General features: G+C 43.0%; 1 pseudogene; it reads right to left on the bottom strand.

The window, feature by feature from the left end:
- Positions 1–2,723: 2,723 nt before the first annotated feature.
- LOC101554465 (casein kinase II subunit alpha-like) overlaps positions 2,724–6,000 on the bottom strand; it is a 73,684-nt pseudogene continuing 70,407 nt past the window's right edge.

Genomic DNA, 6,000 nt, shown 5'->3' with positions numbered 1-6,000 from the left:
AAGTCATCCCCCAGGGCTCTGATTCGCTCTATAGCCATTTTGAGGTCTTTGGCCATTATTTGTTGCTGTCTGTAAGCTTTCTGCAGCTCATCCTCAAGCTCGCTGATTCTGTCTTCGGCTGTAGTCATTCTGCTGTTGAGGGCATCTAGTGAGATTTTTATTTCATCTACTGATTGCTTTATTTGTGAGACTTCGGTTCGAAGGTTTGAAATTTCTGCTCTCATTTCTGCTCTCATTTCTTCCTGTATTTTCTTGGTAGACCGTTCCAGCGCTTGATTCATCTCCTCCCTTAATTTATTGGATGTCTGTTCCATAGTTGCTTGGAGTAGGTCGACTCTCCTCCATATTTCCTCTCTGAATTGTTTATCTGAGAGGTTGTAGATGTTGGGTGACTCTTTTGAGGTTTCTAGTATCTTTTCTTCTCCCTCTCTTGGTGGAGGGGATTTTCGCTGTTTCTTCATATTGTCACGGAAGTGCAGAGTTGGAACCTTGTAGTTATTTATTCCTCTTCCTTTTTGTGGGAAGAAGGGGCTCCGATTGTGCTAAACTTCCCTTATTCACTGATAGCTTTTATACTGTCAGCCTAAGCTAATGGCTATTTTGCGTAAATGTTTGAGCTCGTAAAAGTGAGTTTTCAAAGGAATACACAGTACGGATTGAGCTGAGGTAGCAAAGAATAACTGCGGCCGCGTTAGCGTTGGCCGCTCTGAGAGGAGGCCACGCCCACTTTAGACCACGCCCACTAAGACACAGATAGAATGAATTCTATCAATTGTGGCCAAAGGTGAAGGCATGGAATGGTAAAAAAAAAAATAACTGCGGCCGCGTTAGCGGCCTGTGCTCCGGAAAGAGGCCACGCCCACTTTTAGGCCATGCCCCCTGAGATGAGGACACGCCCCTAAGCAGCAGAGTGGGGATTGGTCAGGATCGGTGCCAGGCAGGGGCTTCAGGAGAAGCCCCGAGCCGCGGCGGGCAGGGGGCGGGGAGGGGGGCTTCTCCGCGCTGAGGCAGGCTCTCCAAGGGATTGCCTGTTTACCTGCAGGATGGAGATTGGTCAGGATCCGACAGCGGCAGCGGAAAGGTGCCAGGCAGGGGCTTCAGGAGAGGCCCCGAGCCGCGGCGGGCAGGGGACGGGGAGGGGGGCTTCTCCGCGCTGAGCTGTTGATTTATTTTCTGATCATTCTGTTTACCAGTGCTTAATGTTTTGTTGAATTTGTTATGTGCCAATGAGGGTAGTTTGGAAGGGATATTGAGGATATTGGTAGAAGGAAGGTCAATCTTCCCTTCACCAATATGGTGGTGTGGAATACTAAGTGCTTAAAACAACTATATAATGAACAACTTTGGAAATTATAGTGTTTTTAATTAAATTAAAATTAAAATTTAACTAAAATTAAATTTATTACTTTGTAAGAGGTTTATAGTTTTAAAAAATTATTATGTGTACAAAGAATTTTGAATCAAGTCAAAGTTTGCCATTAATTCGATTGTATTCAACAATAGAGAGCTGCTCTTGAATTTAATTATAAAAAGAATAGCAATTAGAGATATTACACCCCCGGAAGCTAATTTATATATTTTCAGATTTTTTTTGATAAATAAAACCAAAAATTTATTTATACCAAAGAATTCCAACACTGAGTCTTTCACATATGAAGAACAAAGTATTATATATACACACAGCAAGAGATGGCAGGGCTGTTACAAAAGAGTTTCCCCACAATTACAGGTCTACCATTTCAGGCTCACTGAAGATAGTAGACCTGCTTCTACCTCTCAAATACACTTACCAGAGTGAGGGGCAGAGCTCTCACTGGATGGCAAGTGAGGGAAATTGGAAAGGGAGAAAGAAAAGTACACAAAAAAATTAAAAGAAATCGGTGTGGCCACCTCTCCCAATAGCTCTTTTCAAAGAGTTGCTAGCATGAAACCTTTACATTCTATATCTGTTTCTTTCTTAAAAGGCAGTAAGTTATACTCAGTAATGAACTGAATTCAAAATGGCCAAGTCAAAACAGAAAAAAATTTGCCTCCCCACCCCCATCTGCAATAGAGCATAATAAGATATCTAAGGGACAAAAAAGACCATGGCAAGAAGCGTGGGAGAAAAAAAATATTAAAAATTTAGATGGAAACTCAAATCATCAGTGAGTAGGAGGACTGAGGGCTAGGTCAATAAGACATGCTTCATACCTAACAAGTTTTCCGGATCTGTCTGCACTTTTCGTAGACTTTTAGCATCTCAATATAACACAGGTTTCCACCAGGTTTGCTTGGATAACCTCACTGAAACACTTCTGGAGAAAGGTGATAGTGATTAGCAGTACAGTGTGAGGTTGGGTCCTCCCCTTCTTTTTGTTCCTTCTCAAGTCCCTTGTGAAGTTCCTGTTTTGTAATTTCTGGAGAGCACAAGAGACAAACCCTCAGACCATGGAATGGCAGGGGAGCAATGGGCATGGGAAGAAGTCTCTACTCGAAAGCAGCAATTGGGATTGGGACTGGTTTGCTTTTGTTTTTAGTGATAAGGAACTGAATTTGGAAGGGGAGAGAAAAGTTTGTCCGTGAAATATTCCACTTGGAAGTTCATTTTCAGGAAATCCCCTGAATTATGAAACAAAAAGGAGGTCAGGGAGAGATAATTAGCTTATTATGTATTTTTTTTAAATGACTGAACTACTATAAATCCACAAGCAACGGTTCAGACAGGGTGCGTCTGAAGTTTTTCAACCCTCTCTGCCAGGTGCAAGCTGCACTAAGGACAGAGTGGACTCCTTCCCACGGGTGCTCAGAAGAAACGAAGGTGCTATTACTACAGGCATCTCAAGGCAGGTGGCAGCAGCCATCACTGGTGAGCCTACCAGAGGTGAAGGGGTGAAGGGGTTGGCACTGAAGGAAATCCCTGATATCATATTGGTGCTGCTGACCAGTATACTGCCTCCTGCCATGCTAGATGAACCCATTCGAGCCTGGTCCTTCACGGCAGTGTAGAAATGGGGGTGCTCCATGGCTTCTCTTGCAGTAAGCCATAACTGATGGTCATATTGTATTAGCTTATCCCAGAAATTCAAGGCCTCTGGGCTGACAAGATGCTGGTTTTCACTGTGGACAAAGTGCTCCCATCGCTTACGGGAGCGCCTGCCCAAAATATCATTGAAACATGGATGTAATACAATGTTGTATTTGTCAGTCACTGCATCACTGTCATCCTGTTGTTCATCGATTTGCTCAAGTGGGCACCAGTAACGTCCCCATTCACCCCTGCCACCTGCTAGTGTAGCCCGTTGGCGTATTGGACCCCCTTTCAAGGTCAGGGGAATGAGGACTGTCATTGTTACTGATTTTGGCATATAGAGTATGCCATAGGTAATTTGCCAGACTCTGCCGTATGTATTTGTCAGTATAGTCATATAAATCTTTAATCTCCAGAACTTTGGCTATCCTCACCAACTGATCATGATGATCATGTCTGTGGAAAAATTGCTTCTTCTGAAAGATCATACTGGCCAGAAAATACAACCCAAACTCCACATATCCAAACTATAATCATACATCTGATGGTTCAGGACCTTTTAAGTATTGGGAAGCAACGTGAACATTGTATTTTTGGCCAGGATGGTAAAATTCAGCCAAACCCCAGTCTTTAAGCTGTAACTTTCTGTGTTCATGATCAATCATTACATTATGGAGATACACATATCTGTGCATAATTCCCATGCTGTGACAGTAATCCAAGGCCTTCAGAATCTCATACATATAAAACTAAATATCCTAGTCATTAATGTCTGGTATAATTGCTTGAAGTCTGTGTTGTTTACGTGTTCAAAAAGCAACTCACGGGTTTGTGACACAGGGTCTTTTACAGTGTCTGCCAATGTAATGATGTTAGGACCCCCTCACAAATTTTCCAAGAAGTTTATTTCATGCTTGATTTTCTTCTTTTTTACTCGCTTGAGAATTTTAACAACAACTTTTTCATTATTTCTCATGTTGATGGCTTCAAATACTTCACTGTATTTACCCTGGCCTAATTTTCAGACTAGCTCGTAGCATATTGATTTCCCTATTCCACCACATGTGACTCATAATCCCAGTATTCTCAGGGTCTGTGTGTATTAACATTTGTGTAAATTCTGGCCCTGCTTGGCACGGGTCCCGACACATCAGACAGGTTGGCAGACAGAGCCAAACTTGATGTTTGGAGATCTAGCAGTCACAGTGTTGAGAGGCATCTGGAGGTTAGACCTTGTTTTAGACCTGCTTTCTTCGAACTGTGGTGGCAGCGAAAACGTTGGTGGCCTCACTCCCCTCTCCTCACACAGACAATATGACGGTGGCAGAGGAGGAGACCTGCAGGATAACATTTGTCTTTTCTTCCTTGCCACTGGGAGCTTAGGTTTATTTGGGTTACTCCCATCACAGTGCTCCCATTCCTCTGTGCTTATCTGTAACTTCTTTCTTTGTGCTCTGTTGTAAATATTATTTTCCTCTTCTCCTTAAGCCTTTTTCATAGTTTATTCAGAGCAATGTCATTTTTGTATGGGCACAGGATAGTAAATGCTATGCTTTTGTCATGTGGGAGTAAATTGATATTTACCCTCTGTGCATCTGTTCTTTCAACATAAGCCCCAGTTGCCCTTACTTCCTAGCCCCCCAAAGCAGGGTCCCATCAGGAAATGGATGGACCCAGGGCAAGTAGTGAGCTATGCACTACCCTGGCATCGAGATGGGCCTGGTCAAAGTGTCAAAATGATTAACTATAAGTTAAGAGCATGATCATGGACAAATTCTGTCACAATCACGATCACGAAATCCCGTTAATCTTTGATTTCTCCAGAGGGCTCAGTAACCTCCCCCATTCGATCTTTCCCTGAGATCTTAGAAGTCTCTCTCGACTTGGCCCTCCCAACGATGTTGCACTGGAGGCTCTTTCAGAGTTAGGGAATGAGATCCAGCTTGTTACTGGCTTTAGCATATGAATATACCATGGGAAGCTTGCAAAGCTGTCCCCTGTGGGCAGGAAACTCTCAGAAGCTTGCCAGTTTCTCCCAGAGGGAGAAGTAGGCTACAAGATATCTTCTGGGAGCTTGTTTTTAAGTCTCTGGATGTTGACCATTGATGCGAGTCTGAGTCCATGGCAAGATGTTCCCAGGAGAGCTGCCCTATAAGCCTCAATGTATCTCTTACTGTGCCCATACAGAAATAACTAATATTAAGATGTTAATTAAGATGTTAGGAGGAAATGAATGCCCCTAGGTGGTGTTTCTGCCCTGGAGCCTGATGGACATTCAGGAAGGGCTTTCTTATGTTGAATTTGCTATCTGACTGGGTGTAGCATAGGCCCAGAGGGCGAGGGGTGGAGAGAGAAGTGGGGGAGAGGCAGAAAAAGAGAGTCAGGGAGTTGTAGGAGGAGAAGCAGTCAGAGTCAGAATCCTGAGGTCAGAGTCAGAGAGAGAATCCGGAGAGCTGGGATCAAGGAGTGAGTGGCTAGAAAGGAAGAGTGTGTGAGATTGGAGAGACAAGAGATTGAATAAATGGCAACTAATCAGCAACCAGCTTGGTCCTTGTTCTTCCTTCACCTGCCCATTGCCAATAGCTGTCCTGATCCAGTCCATACGCAGCAGCTCAAGAGCACTGAATATGGGCAGTGAGAGAGAGACACCCAGAGAGTCTGTGAAGACACACCCTTCTGCGTACGTATTTTTTGTTAATTTTTCTAGACAGCACCTTTTGTTGATCTCTCAAAAGTAAACTAGAAATGGAACCACATCAGGATTTGAAAACATTTCCTTAAATGTGTTTGCAAATTCTAAGGATATTATCTTTATTTTACATATTGGATGATTGATTAACTGGACCATAGTCTCTACTTTTAGCATCTAAATTACAACTATTTATCTGTTACCTTTCTCAGGACAGATTTTCCATATTTATAGTTCATATCACTCTGCAGTAGAATCCTGCTATATTTTAAGTACTGTTTCTGCTTCCTGTGTGAACTTA

This window comes from Sorex araneus, chromosome 2, assembly GCF_027595985.1.
Source record: "Sorex araneus isolate mSorAra2 chromosome 2, mSorAra2.pri, whole genome shotgun sequence".
Classification (NCBI taxonomy): Eukaryota; Metazoa; Chordata; class Mammalia; order Eulipotyphla; family Soricidae; genus Sorex; species Sorex araneus.
This window is presented reverse-complemented; position numbering and strand designations above follow the sequence as displayed.